We start from the raw sequence: 15,336 nt of genomic DNA, 5'->3' as shown, positions 1-15,336 counted from the left end.
ATGGATCCCTATTCAAGTTGTTTGTGAATAGAGAAATGCACAAGTTATTCATAAACAGAGCTAAAAAAACCAGACTAGAATCATACATAAATGCATAAAAATAGGTCTTAGATTTTACAAATATGCACAATATCTGATGTCCACATTCAAGCATCAAGATGAACCTAGAATCAGCAAGAAGCAAGAAAGAATAGTTTGAAATGGGAAAATGTAAAATATGTTGTAATCATACCTGGATAAGAAAAAGAATGGTGAGTTACTTCTCTACTTCTTCTCTCTTGCTACTCTCTTTCTCTTCTCATCTTTGCTGCTCCAGACGCCTCATTTTTTATCTCTAGCTTTATCTAAAATAGCCCTCACTAAAGCTGAAATCGTCTCTCTACCGATTCACTCTTTCTATTCCACATATTTTCTCAGCTCTCACTCAAACCCCTCAATCTCATAAAAATCCCCTCAACTCCTCTATAAAACAACTTTCTTTCTCTTCCTCCCTCACCTACAACCCTTCCTTCTCTTGCAAGCCTTCACCAGTGCTATTGCTCCCTGTTCAGCAAAAAAAGTCTCTCTCTTAACCACCACCGTGGCAAGGTGGTCATCTCTTTGCCACACATCCCATGCAGCTCTAAACACTTGTGGAGGTCATCCCCCACTCCTCCAAATGAAAAAAAAAAAAACCAACTCCTCCTAGTCCAAAGTGGGGTCTACACTAATAAAGTGTAATTAATGATAATAAAAAAGGAACATCGAAATAATACAAGTAAATACTAAAAATTCATTCCAAGCAATAACAAAAGGAAAAAAAATTCAAGCCAAATACTCACTTAAACTCATAATCATGTAATCACAACTCAAAAAACAAACCTAAGTGCACCAAGCCTAAAGAATCTATCTAAGCGAACCTAAGTAGGTTTTAGTGAATCTAATTGGGCCTAGGTGAAGTGAAAAGTGACCTAAGGTGATAAAAAAGTGTCTAAGTGACCTAGGGTGAGTTTGTGTAAGCTTAAAAGTGCCTAGGTAAACCTAAACGGGCCTATGTGAACTAGAGTGGGTCTAGGTGAACCTAAGTGAGATCTAACCTAAGGACGAAGGGCAGGCAATATCATAATATGGTCTGAATGAGTCCTTCAACAAAGGGTTCCTAAAGGTGACTCATAAAAGGAAGCTATATAAGTGTCAATGAGCCACTAAGAGATGACTACGAGTCAAGAGAGGTGTATAAGAAGACACCTAGTGTCACATGTGCTAAGAGGATAAAATCGATGTGAATCCTTGATCTCTTTACTTTTCATATATATATTATTAGTTATTAAAATATGAATTTTTTATTTTCTTAAAAAATTTTGAGGCAAAAGACTCTTGAAAAAATGATTTGGGTAAGCAAACTTCAAGAAGAAAATATTTTTTCAAAGGATGATTTTAGGTAAGAAAACGTTTCTTTGTAAAATTTATTTTTTAAATTGTCTTGTTTTAAATTATTTGAATAAGACACCATATCGAAGTAAAAATTATGCGACCAAAACTAGGGTAGTATTATAATTTTTTTTAAAAGGGTATTTTACCAATTATTTTTTTCAACACCTGTACAAGTATAAAGAACTAGTAAAAAGGGGGTTGAATAAGATCTGAATAAGTTGCCCAGTATTCATCCTCTTTAAATTCTAACCTATCTATTACTTTCTCTCAAGAGACGTTTGCATCTTAATTTCCTATCAATATTAATATGTGTTAGTCAAGACTTTTTTATTAGGTTGCGGTATGTTTTCTACTTCAAGACTTTTTCTTCTTGTCCTTACTAATTGGATAAAAATTCACTATCATTCTAACAATGATAAAGTAGTAGTTAAGAAACAACAAAGTGGGAATCAATTTTCATGTCAACATTGACAGGTCTGTTTTAAAGCACCATGAAATTAAATATAGATATAAAGCAAACTAGTGGAAATTTTGGGTGGGATTTTGTATGAACTAATCTTAATTTTTCCCTAAATAAAAGACTAATAGATGAAAAAGGTAACTCTAGTGATATATAAATAAATAATCATTGTCAATCTTGCCATTATGAAGGAATTGCCCCTAGGTAATCAAAATTCCAAATCAAGGAGTTGGTCAAGTGAAATTAAAATTCTTTAAAGTTAGTCAAGGTTAACTTTATTAAGTGATCACTTGGTTAACTTTTAAAAGCCTCTAAACTTTGTTTCTGTAATAGTTACAATTTTAGATAAGAAGTTTGTCTTTAATTAATGTCTAATTAATATTCTCTATCAAATATATATTTAGTGCAAAACTTTTATATTTTTAACTTCATAAAATTATTTATTAGATTGATGATATGTTGTAGAATAAATTGTTCTCATTATTGTTTTGGCAGATCTCAAAAAAGAAGGCATTAAAATTTCGGGTTGCTAAAGCAAGTGAAATTAGTGAAATGGAAAGGTATTATGTCCTAGTGAAAGCAACAATTATTTTTGTGTGATCCTATATTATATTTTAATTATAAATTGAATGTTAAATCTTAGTATGCTATGTAAATTTTTTCTTTCTTTTTAATTTTTATTTTTTTATTTACACAAAATTCTAGTTGATTGTATCTTAGTGAAGGCATGTCAAATGGTTATGGCTAATTTTAATTATACACTGTAACTAATATCTTCAAAAATAACATCTTATCTTCAAACTATTCAATCATTTTTTTCTATTTTTATGGTGTCAAGACTTTTTTTTTTATTATTATTATTACCCATAGGAAAGAAACAACAAACTCAAATTTGTAAGTATTATGCTAAATTAGCTAAATTATTAGTCTTCATACTTTGTTTTAGTATTTATGAATACATACTAAATGAAGTTATGCATCTATTTAATTCATGCTGAATAAAGTAATATATAGTGTTTAAGATTAAAAATATGCAATTGGTTGCATATGATATAATATAGATACATGATGTTATTTTATTTTTTAATACTTTATTTACTAGTTGTGTATCTCAATTTATATCTTTTTTTGTTTAAGAATTAAGAATTAATAAATTATGCAACTTGTGTTATATAGGAATTAAGTTGAATCAACCTAGAAATGGATTGATCTTAGATGTCTAAAGATAAAAGATCTCAAGAGTATGAACAAGGGGTTGAAAGCTTTATTCAATTTATAACTCTAAATGCTAGAGATTTGAACTATATTAGATGTCCATGCCTATAATGTGACAACTTAGTGAACCATACTCCTCAAGTGATTAGAGAATACTTATATTTCAATGGGATTGATCAAAGTTATTGCACATGGTATTGCCATGGAGAGGTAGTTTCTACTAAGGAAGTAACAATATCGTTATGATCAACTTAATTGTGAAGATTTAAACAATACCATTAAGATAGTCCATGCTACACAAGATGACTATATGAAGGATCCCCAATCATTTGGAGGACTACTTGAAGATGTTGAAAAACCTTTTTATCTTGGTAGCTTAAAGTTTACAAAGTTATTTGCATTGATAAAATTATAAAACTTGAAAGCAAGATATGGGGACAAATTTTTTTTCAAATTTACCTCAAATGTTAGGTAATGTGCTCCTAATGAACAATGAAATGTTCTCGTCCATGTATGAGGCAAAAAAAACTTCAAACACATTGGGAATGAAATATGAGAAAATGCATGCTTGTCTTATGTATATTTTTGTATATAAGTAATTTATATATCATATATGAATGTTATTTTATAAACATTTTTATTTTTATTTTTTTAACCATAAATTTAATTTATAATAAATAAATAAAATTATTTTACAAAATGAGTATATAAAAAAATTTTAAATTTGATAAAAATAAATTTATGATACATGAGATATGCTTATCTCATATGTTAGTATTAGATTAACACGTCCAATGTAGAAAGGATAAATAAATAAATAAATAAGGTGAATAATATATCCAACCATTTATCATGTCCCATGTTTGGTTGAATATAGAATAAGATAAGTGATGAGATGAATTATCCTATATCATCACCAAACAAATATAGGATAAAATATAACATCATCTCTCTTATCCTATCCCATATTATATATTGTCAACCAAACATGGCCTATTGCCAAAAACCATAAGAGTTGGATAAGGTTTTCTTGTGACCATATTGGTCTTTTGCAACTGATCATAAATGTATTTATATTGAGTAAGATAAAGTCATTCTTCATTTTGAAAAGCTTGAAAACCAAGAAAATAATTGAGAGAACCTAGAATTTTCAAAGCAAACTTTTTTTGTTACTACTTTATCAATTTGACATCATCATCATCGGTTACTAATCTATCATCAATATATACAAACATAAAAATAGACTTTCCATTTACTTTATGGATGATTGTAGATGAATAAACTTGCATCTGAAATGGGATGTTAAACCATAAAAACAATTTCTTACAGTCACCATTTAGAAAAGCATTATTCATATTCAAACAAATTTTATAATATATAGATTTGGGGATTATGTTGTCCTCTTAAACCAAACATTAGATAGAAAATTATATAGGCTAAAGATGATTCCATAAAATAGTACATTAATATGATGTTTAACAAGGATAACTTGGCTAATCATTAGTTTATAATATTACCCTTTTTTTGGCAAACATTTTGTAACTTTAAATTGATTTCTTTGATTTTAATCCAATAGATTTTTGAGAATGAGAATATTCAAATGAAGAAAAAGAGAGTGACAATAGTGTGTTTCCACATATCATATAAATAATAATAAAAAAACTTGAACAAAAAACATTACTCAAAGATTAATATAATCATAGTTATTATTCATAAAATTAATTGATATTATAGATCGATATTATTCTTATTATACCCATATAGAGCATATGATCAACAATAACAATGACAAACATGACGACCGCTAGATAATTTTTTACACCGGCCACCCTTTGGACAATTTGTGATACAGTATGTCCAACATTTTCCACCATTTGGATCATCATCTTTGCCGGGAATACAATGTCCAAGTTCTAAGTGATCTTTGCAACACCTTCCATCTTGTTGACTAACCACTTCCATGCAAACTGAAAACATGAATAGCCAAACTCATCAATATGACATGCATTATAATCAATTAGCTTATTAGTATCTATCCTAAAGTTTGTTACATAATTTCTAGAACCCCTTTTCTACAAATGCACATATATATGTATATATTATGTCATGATCAAAGATTGAAAAATGTTTATTTCAATACAATTTTGTTTACTACATGTTTTCTAGGTAAAATTAATATGAAATATATCTTCATTGAATAACTATATCTAATGAAAATCATATGAAAATTATTCAATAAATAGATTCTACAATTTTGAAATCAAATATTTAAAAAATTATTCTATTATAATATGCTTTGTACAATTTGTAATAAAAAAGAAAATATTAACAAGCCTAAACCTACAATTAAAATAATGGATGTTTGAAAGATGGACAAATGGACAATTATTAATATAAGTGGTATAGATAAAACCAACCTATGGACAATATGACAACCATAACAAGGACAAATGACCCAAAACTCTTGATTTGGCCATTTCTTTCGATTCAAAATTTTGGTTGTAGTTTTTCAATAAAATTGGAGTGTGAAATCACTGAGAGAAGTTTCTTGAAAATTATTCTTATATCTCTTTTTGTATGAGAGGTGATTCTCTATCTATATGTATTGAAATGGTACAACCTTTTAATAATATCAAAACTATCTAATAATTAATTACAGTTGTATATGGCTTAATATGGTGAAAAATCTCAATTATAACGAGATTTCATGGGTATAGGAAGATTTCCAATAAGTAAAGAATACCAACAAAAGGAAATAGAAAACTAACTAAAATAAATTCAATCCTAATAAATATTAATTACAATTAGCTTTGTAAAGTCAATGTATCTCATAAAAATAAAAAATAAAAATAAAATAAAAAAATTCAAAAGAGAATTAATTTCAATATTGAAAAAGGAAATTGTGGACCCCTTTTGGCTGGCCACCCTAGGGAGTAAAACATCTTTATTTTTTAGAGAAGTAGGGGATGGCTTCCATGCTCAGCTACTTGAGAAGCGTAGCCTTGGACGCGACGACCTCACCATGATGGTGGTTGGAGTTTTAGAGAAAATGATGATCTGAGCAAGTAGAGAAGCTGGTAGTAACTGGTGAGAGAAGAAAAACTGGATGGAAAAGACATGAAGGAAAAAAGGAGGATGGGTCGGCTGATTTAGGGGGACTGAGATGTGAGAAAGTAGGAAGGCAGGTGAGGTTGGACTCAAAAGAGGATTTAGGAGAATGGAGACGTAGTGGATTTTTTTTTTTTTTTTAGAGTAGGGAGGATGGAGAGCTAAAGGAGAGGAGTCAAGAAGGAGCTTCACTGGAGGAGCTCAAGTATGGTCGTTATAGGTACCTTAGCTTTAGGATTTCTTTATTTTCCTTCCTTGTTATTGTTAATCTTGAACACCATTTGTTGTGGATTGGATCTTGTTAAATCTAAGCTCGCTTCACACTTGCTCTATTTTGTTTTGTTTTTTTTTTTAATTTCTTTGATTTCTCTTATAAATGAATGAGATATTAGATTGTTTTCTCAGAATTTGATATTGGTTTAATCGCATAAGTGCTCACTGTTCATCCCACCCTCTTATATCCATTTGGCACAGCATGAAAATGAGTTTAGCATAATTTTAGAGGATGCTCTATTTCTTAAAATTCCTCCAAAGCTTCCATCAAAATACCAAATTCATGCCTACCCGTGAACCCCATGTGCATGTGATCTACATGCATGGGTGCGACCAATCCCTTCCTAGTTGAATGATAAATCTCTTCATACCCACCATGTCCCTGACTTTCACGCTTACCTAGCTCACCACCCTCTAATCTTTCATACCCATTGAAATTGTCTTCATACCCACATTTCCGTCCTTCTCACTCCTCAAACTCATCCCCACGCCCTCTATCCTCGGCTTATTCCCAAGACCGACCTCCTCCTCCACATCGTTGCCGCCCATTCCATGCTAGTCACCCTCGTTCATTTCAACCGTAACAGATCTATTCTAGGTCCAAAGATATCTTGACTTATATGATAACCAAGTCCATCACCACCTCCAACCCATCTTCCATTATCGAGCCACCTAAGGTTGTTAGGGTTGTTGCTACAATGCACCGAATGCATCACCATGGACAATCTAAATGACACGAGTGATCTTTTACCAGAGATTCTAGCAATGTCACCGCTGTTCAGGACATCACCTGAGCGAGTTGCAACGTACTTCGTGGACGTGCTTCAGGTACTTATAACCAGCTCGTGCCTTGGTACCTACTCACTTCTCACCACCTCTAGTTGGCTTTCACAGCACCCCCACGTTCTTGGACAGTAGGTGAAATACATCACCATTATTGACATAAAAGAAACTCTGCCAAGAATCTCATGTTAAACCATACAAAGAAATCATGCCTTGAAGGTTTTGCGGAATGCTACCATATAGAATCCGAACTAACCTAAGTCCATTATGCGTTTGATGAAGACGGTATGGATCTTCTAAGAGCAACGGAGGGCACCACCTCTTTCACTGTATTCTCTCAGGCAATGGGAGTGGGAGAGAGAGGTTCTGTTCTTTTCAAAAAGGATGTGATAGATTCAAAAGACACAAGCCTAAGCCTTTTATACCCTCCTGCCTTAGGGACCATACCCATTGGTTATTAGGCCTCACGGGCCTTAGGTCCATCATCTAAAGCCCATGATGGCATTGGGCTCTACACATTAGGTGGCCCATACTCAAGATTAAATCAGAAATTACATGTTAAAAGATAGCTTAATCCTGGACAATGTTTAATATATTGTCGGTCCACATTCATTCTATCAATCTCCCACTTGGACCACATATATATTACAAACAATGTTCATGATAGTACTTTATTGAGCTCATCTTTGCTATCTTATTCAAAATATCCTTAAACAATCTGGTCTACTAATTATGTTAACATAGGATCAAAGCGACTTTCGTTAATCAAAATTTAACTAGACCCATCAATGATCACAACATTAACAAAATTAGCAACATGGATCAAGTATGGATGTGTAGCATGGAAATTATATAGAATGTGAACTTTAATATGTCTATTTCCAATTGGTCCTACTTTATGACTAAAAATAGTCAAATTCCACTTTCAACACTTGATGCTAAACTGCTTTTGAAAGTCATCATTTTAATTCAGAGAATTCAAATACAATAGTCTTTAAAATCAAGATCTGTACAGATAACACAACATAATATCACATCAAGAAAATAAACACAAAGTCTGAATACAAACTCCCACTATACTGGCACATCATCAATGTGTACAACACCCATATGTGTGATGTGCTCATGATATACTTTGGGTGGCAAACCCTTAGTGAGCGGATCCGCAATCATGGAGTTTGTGCTTATGTGTTCAATCGATACTTGAAGACTCTAAACTCTTTCTTTCACAACCAAGAACTTGATGTCAATGTGTTTGGACTTTGACGAACTTCGGTTGTTCTTAGAATATAATTCTGCGGCCTTATTATCATAGTTGATTCTCAATGGTTTCTCAATCTCATCAATGATTCGTAACTGAGTGACAAAATTCCGCAGCCATATCCCATGGTTTGATACTTCGTAGCAGGCTATGAATTCTGCCTCCATGGTGGAAGAAGCAATAAGTGTTTGTTTAACACTTTTCCATGAAATTGCTCCTCTAGCTAACATGAAGATGTAGCCTGAAGTGGATCTCCTACTGTCAAGACATCCTGCGAAATCGGAGTCCAAATATCCCACGATCTCTAAGTGACTTGATCTACGGTATGTGAGCATGTAATCTTTAGTTCTTTGTAAATACCGCATAACCCGTTTTACCTTTTTCCAATGATCCATACCTGGGTTACTTAAATATCTGCCTAACATTCCAACAATGTACGCAATATCCGGACGCGTACAAACTTGTGCATACATGAGACTTCCTACTACCGAGGCATAGGGAAATCTCTCCATATCTTTCTTCTCAAGTTCATTTTTCGGACATTGGTGCAAACTAAACTTATCACCTTTTGCTACAAGCGTGTCTCCTGGTGCATAATTGCTCATGCCAAATCTACTCAACACCTTATCGATGTAGGCCTTTTGTGATAATCCAAGTATACCTCTTGAACGATCCCTATGGATCTATATACCTAGCACAAAAGATGCATTACCAAGATCCTTCATGTCAAATTTACTAGACAGAAATCGCTTGGTTTCATGCAAAAGTCCCACATCACTACTTGCAAGTAGAATATCATCAACATATAACACCAAGATAATAAATTTGCTCCCACTGAACTTGAGGTATATGCATTGATCAACGGTGTTCTCCTTAAAACCAAATGAAGTAATCACCTGATCAAACTTTCGGTACCATTGTCGGGATACTTGCTTTAAACCAGATATGGACATTTTTAATCTGCATACAAGTTGCTTTGAATCATTAGACTCAAAGTTCTCCGGTTGCACCATGTATATTGTTTCATCAATGTTGCCATTAAGAAACGCAGTCTTAACGTCCATTTGATGTAGCTCTAAATCATAATGAGCTACAAGTGCCATGATGATTCTAAAGGAGTCCTTTGATGAAACTGGTGAAAAGGTCTCCTTATAATCAATGCCTTCCTTTTGAGTGAAACCTTTTGCAACTAGGCGTGCCTTATACCTAACAATATTGCCTTTTGAATCCCGTTTGGTCTTAAAAATCCATTTACAACCAATCGGTTTTACACCTTCAGGCAACTCTACTAGGTCCCAAACACCATTGTCTTTCATTGATTTCATCTCATATTTCATGGCTTCTATCCACTTTTCAGAATCAGAACTTTGTTTTACTTGACTTACTGAAATTGGATCGTCTTCCAAACCCATGTCAAACTCATGTTCTTAGAGATATACAACATAATCATCTGAAATTGTACTTCTCCTTTCTCTAGTGGATCTCCTTAGTGGCACTTGTACTTGAGGTTCTTGAGGTTGTTGAGTTACCTCTTGATGAACTTGAATCGGTTCCATAACTTGAGCAGGAGGAATATCAGGTGTGTCTTGAATCCCTGTTATCGACTGTACATTCTGAATAGTGTCATCAACCATAATATGACCATGTCCAGTCGTAATAATAGGAATATTAACAGATTCCTCTTCAAAGACCACCTTTCTTAATGACTCTCTCCCACTTAACTCAACATCCTCAATAAACTTAGCATTGCCCGTTTCAAAGAAGGATCTAGTTAAGGGATCATAAAATTTGAAACCTCTCGACCTTTCAAAATACCTTACAAAGTAGCAGCTGACCATTCTGGAGTCCAATTTCTTTTCATTTGGCTTGTAAGGCCTAGCTTTAGCTGGACAACCCTAGACATGCAAGTGCCTAATACTAGGTTTCTTGCTAGTCCATAACTCATATGGGGTTTTGGCTACTGCTTTGCTTGGTACTCTATTCAAAATGTAAACTGCAGTTTTTATGGCTTCGCCCCAAAGTGATTCTGGTAAGGTAGAATGACTAATCATACTTCTTACCATATCCTTAAGAGTACGGTTTCGTCTCTCTACTACACCATTTTGGCTTGGAGTCCCTGGCATGGTGTACTGAGGAACGATACCACACTCCATAAAATATTTGGCGAATGGCCTTGGACGTTGTTCACCTGATCCGTCATATCTACCATAGTATTCACCTCCACGGTCAGATCTGACAGCTTTTATTTTCTTACTTAGTTGGTTCTCAACTTCAGCTTTGAAATTCTTGAAAACATCCAATGACTGAGACTTTTCATGAATCAAATAAAGATAGCCATAACACGAGTAATCGTCAATGAAAGTGATAAAATATTGTTGTCCATTCCAAGAAGGGGTAGGAAATGGACCACAAATGTCTGTATGTATCAATTCCAAGACGTCACTACACCTATTGGCATTCTTTTTCCTCATATTTGTTTGTTTTCCCTTAATGCACTCTATACAGACTTGAAAGTCTGAGAAATCAAGTGGATCAAGAATTCCTTCTGACACAAGCCTTTGAATTCGTTGATTTGAAATATGACCCAAACGCTTGTGCCATAACATTGATGAATTCTCATACATTAATTTTCGCTTAATGCCATAATTACTTGAATGCAACGTTTCATTTCCATTAGTGGCCTTTATGTTTAATTTATATAGTTTGTCTGTTAGACTACTTGTACCAATAATATTTGAATTTAGATAAAGACTAACCATTCCATTTCCAAATGAACAACAATATCCAAATTTGTCCAAACATGAAACAGAAATTAAATTCCGTCTAAATGACGGTACTACAAAAGTCTCTTCCAAATCCAATGTACATCCAGAGTCTAATTGTAATCTGAAAAGACCAATAGCCTTGACTGTAGCCTTGTTTCCATTTCCCACATAGATGTATCTTTCACCATCAATTGGCATTCAGCTTCTTAGGCAACCCTGCATAGTGACACTTATGTGAGTAGTTGCACCCGTATCTATCCACCAAGTGTCAGTAGGCACTACAACTAAATTAATTTCTGAACAAACAAAGTTGAGAAGTGTACCTTTCTTTTCACGCCAAGCAGCGTATTTGGTACATGTCTTCTTCATATGACCAGCCTTTTTGCAAAAGAAACAAGTGATCTCCTTATCTTGTTTCTTTTGCTCTTTTTGCTTTGATGTCCCAGAAACTGCAGTTTGTTTTCCTTTATTGTCCCTCTTTCTTTTCTTGTTGGTATCAAATCCCTGAGATGTGGAAGCCAAGTGAGCACTTTCTATCTTTTCTTGCTTCAATCTCTCCTCCTCTTGCACACATTGAGCAATAAGCTCATTCAAAGTCCATTTTTCCTTTTGTGTATTATAACTGATTTTGAATGGACTGAATTGTGTAGGCAGAGAGATCAAGACCAAGCGTAAGAGTATGTCTTCCGACAACTCTAACTTTAGTGCCTTGAGTCTCGTCACAAGATTAGACATTTCCATAATGTACTCCCTGATATTCTCTTTCCCTTTGTACCGCATAGAGACAAGCTTACTAAGAATAGTGCTTGTCTCAACCTTTTCGTTTGCAGCGAATCGGTTTGCTATCTGGTCCAAGAATGCCTTGGCTTGGGTTTCCTCAAGTATTGCACCCCTTATTGCTTCTGGAATTGAGTGCTTCATAATCATTAGACTCATGCGATTGGATCGCTCCCATTTTTCCATAGTAGATCTTTGTTCAGTAGTGCTGGTACTAGTAAGATCTGAAGGGTGATCCTCCCTTAATGCAAAGTCTAAATCCATGCACCCAAGCACAATTATAACATGCTCTTTCCATTTCTTGAAATTTGTGCCGTTAAGCACAGGAATGTTATTAACATTTGCAGATATAGAAGATGTTGAATTCATAATAATAAAGCTCACAATCAGTCACATAAGCATCATACATACATGAGTAAATAAACATCACATAAGATACCTAGCACAAACATTAATATTCAGTCTTTGGACAAAAATATTAACTTGTAATTGGCATCCTTATACAAAATTAATTCATAAATATTGACAAAAAAATGAAAACAATATGTCTATCTTTGGACTAACATATCGAATGCAAAATAAACATTATATGTCACATATTTATGACTACTTTATATCTTTGGACTAACATATGTATATATCCATACCAATTGAAGTATAAAAGCATGTATATATATATCAATTAAAGCATAAATACAAGAATATATATATATATATATATATGCATATATACCCATTAATGCATAAAAATAGAGACTTAGTGTGGTGGTTCAACTGTGGCCTTGAAAATAAAGGGGAGCAACCCATGTCATGGGTTCAAGCTCCCTTGGTGGCCTTTCCTCCACTTTCCACCTTTTTCTTTTTTTTTTTTTTAAAAAAAAATGTCATTCATGGCATTGGCAGCCTGCAATAGCACGACGCCTAAAGTGCGCCCTAAACGGTGTTGCAAATGGCACCGAAAGTGGCGCCTAGAAGCCCGCCTCAACGACGCTGTAGATGGCGCCTCAAAGGCACCTAGAAGCAGACCTGAAGGCGCTGCAGTGGCACGCCTCAACGGTGCTGCAGTGGCGCCATTAACGCGCCCTAATGACGCCCGGAGATGTTGCCTCACAGCGCCTGGAGAGGCGTCTTAAAGGCGCCCCAACGGCGCACCAACACCGCACGGAAGGCGCACCAATGCCTCACAGACAGTGCACCAGCGCCGCACGGAAGGCGCACCGGCGCACCAGCGCCGCACGGACGCCTGAAACTCTCCTGAACCGCACCTCAATTCCATACTCTCCGAAAACCCAAATCACCACCCTCCCTAATGCCCTCCATGGTGTTTCAAGGGCACGAAAGGAGGCCAACTGAGGGTTTTGGTGAAGGAAAGTGAGAGCATTTCGATATTTTTATTTTAAAAATGGTAATTTCTAAATGATTTAAAATGTTGCTCTGATACCAATTGAAATACATCACCATTATTGACATAAAAGAAACTCTGCCAAGAATCTCATGTTAAACCATACAAAGAAATCATGCCTTGAAGGTTTTGCGGAATGCTACCATATAGAATCCGAACTAACCTAAGTCTATTGTGCGTTTGATGAAGACGGTATGGATCTTCTAAGAGCAACGGAGGGCACCACCTCTTTCACTGTATTCTCTCAGGCAATGGGAGCGGGAGAGAGAGGTTCTGTTCTTTTCAAAAGGATGTGATAGATCCAAAAGACACAAGCCTAAGCCTTTTATACCCTCCTGCCTTAGGGACCATACCCATTGGTTATTGGGCCTCATGGGCCTTAGGCCCATCATCTAAAGCCCGTGATGGCATTGGGCTCTACACATTAGGTGGCCCATACTCAAGATTAAATCAGAAATTGCATGTTAAAAGATAGCTTAATCCTGGACAATGTTTAATATATTGTCGGTCCACATTCATTCTATCAGTACGACGAATTGGTTCATTTTTAAATAGAAGAAGAAATGGCCGACTACAATGGCGACTTCAAGTTTGTCAGTAGGGAAAGTGCCACCGGGTGGAGGCGAAACCTATAGCCGAGATGACCAAGAGAACAAGCCCCATTCCTATCGACAGCCTCTCCAACATCAGGATCCATGCCGACACCAGCACCTATTGGTGTAACTAGGCCAAGTTCGAAAACAAAGAAGAAGAGATAGAAGTGGTGACCATGGGCATCTTCACCGCTTAGCAAAAATGAGAATTCCTCGTGATTCCATGCACGAGAGACACGTCACTGGTGGTGAGAGGAAGGCTTAGAGGAAACAGAAGGTAGGGAGTTAGAGATATGAAAGAGCACAAGGGAATGACCTGCAAAATGCATTTGGTGAGTTTGGAGAGGTTAAGGATTTGCATTTAAATTTTTGAGTGTTGTATTGGGCTTGTAAAAAGGAATACATTGTTTGAATATGTGAATCTTGAGGGAGCATGGGCTGTGATGAATGGGACTAAATTTCTCACGCAAACAATTAGTGTTGACTGGCCTTCAACAATGGGTCGTTCCAAAAGAGAGGATACTAATGTGGACGAGTTGTGAATCCTATATTAAGAGTGTCCTTTTCGTTTTGATATGCTGCCTCGGGCCCATACTTTGCATGGCCACCTTTGGGCTTGCAATGCAAACCACTGCACCTTATTTATTTATTTATTTGTTTATTTATTTATTCTATTTATCATTCCTTCATATTTTGATATCCAAATTCAATTTCTAAAATTCCAATTTTCACATTTATTCATTTAATCTTTATTATTTTTGTTATTATTATTATTTTATTTACTTATTTATTTGTTTATTGTTAAAATTCTATCTTTAAACATTTCTTCAAAATTCCGATTTCCAAATTTAATTCCTCGTTTCCAAAATTCCAATTTTCACATTTATTTATTTAATCATTACATTTTCGTTATTATTAATACTCTTTTTATTTATTTATTTATTTCTTTTCAAAATTCCTTCTTTAAATGATTTTCAAAATTCCAAATTTCAAATTTAATTTCCAATTTCTAAAACCCCAATTTTCATATTTGTTTATTATTATTATTATTATTATTATTATTATTTTATTTATTTTTAAAATTTCATCTTTAAATAATTTCCAAGATTCCAATTTTCATAATTTAATTTTCAAAACTCCAATTTCTTTCAAATTTAATTTCCAAAACTCCAATTCATAATTTAATTTTCAAAACTCCAATTCTTAAATGATTTTCAAAATTCCAAATTCTTTCAAATTTAATTCCCAAAATTCCAATTCTTGAATTTAATTTTCAAATAATTTTC

This window comes from Vitis vinifera, chromosome 18 (assembly GCF_030704535.1).
Source record: "Vitis vinifera cultivar Pinot Noir 40024 chromosome 18, ASM3070453v1".
Lineage (NCBI taxonomy): Eukaryota > Viridiplantae > Streptophyta > Magnoliopsida > Vitales > Vitaceae > Vitis > Vitis vinifera.
The sequence above is the reverse complement of the archived record's forward strand: the minus strand, read 5'-3'. Positions refer to the sequence as shown.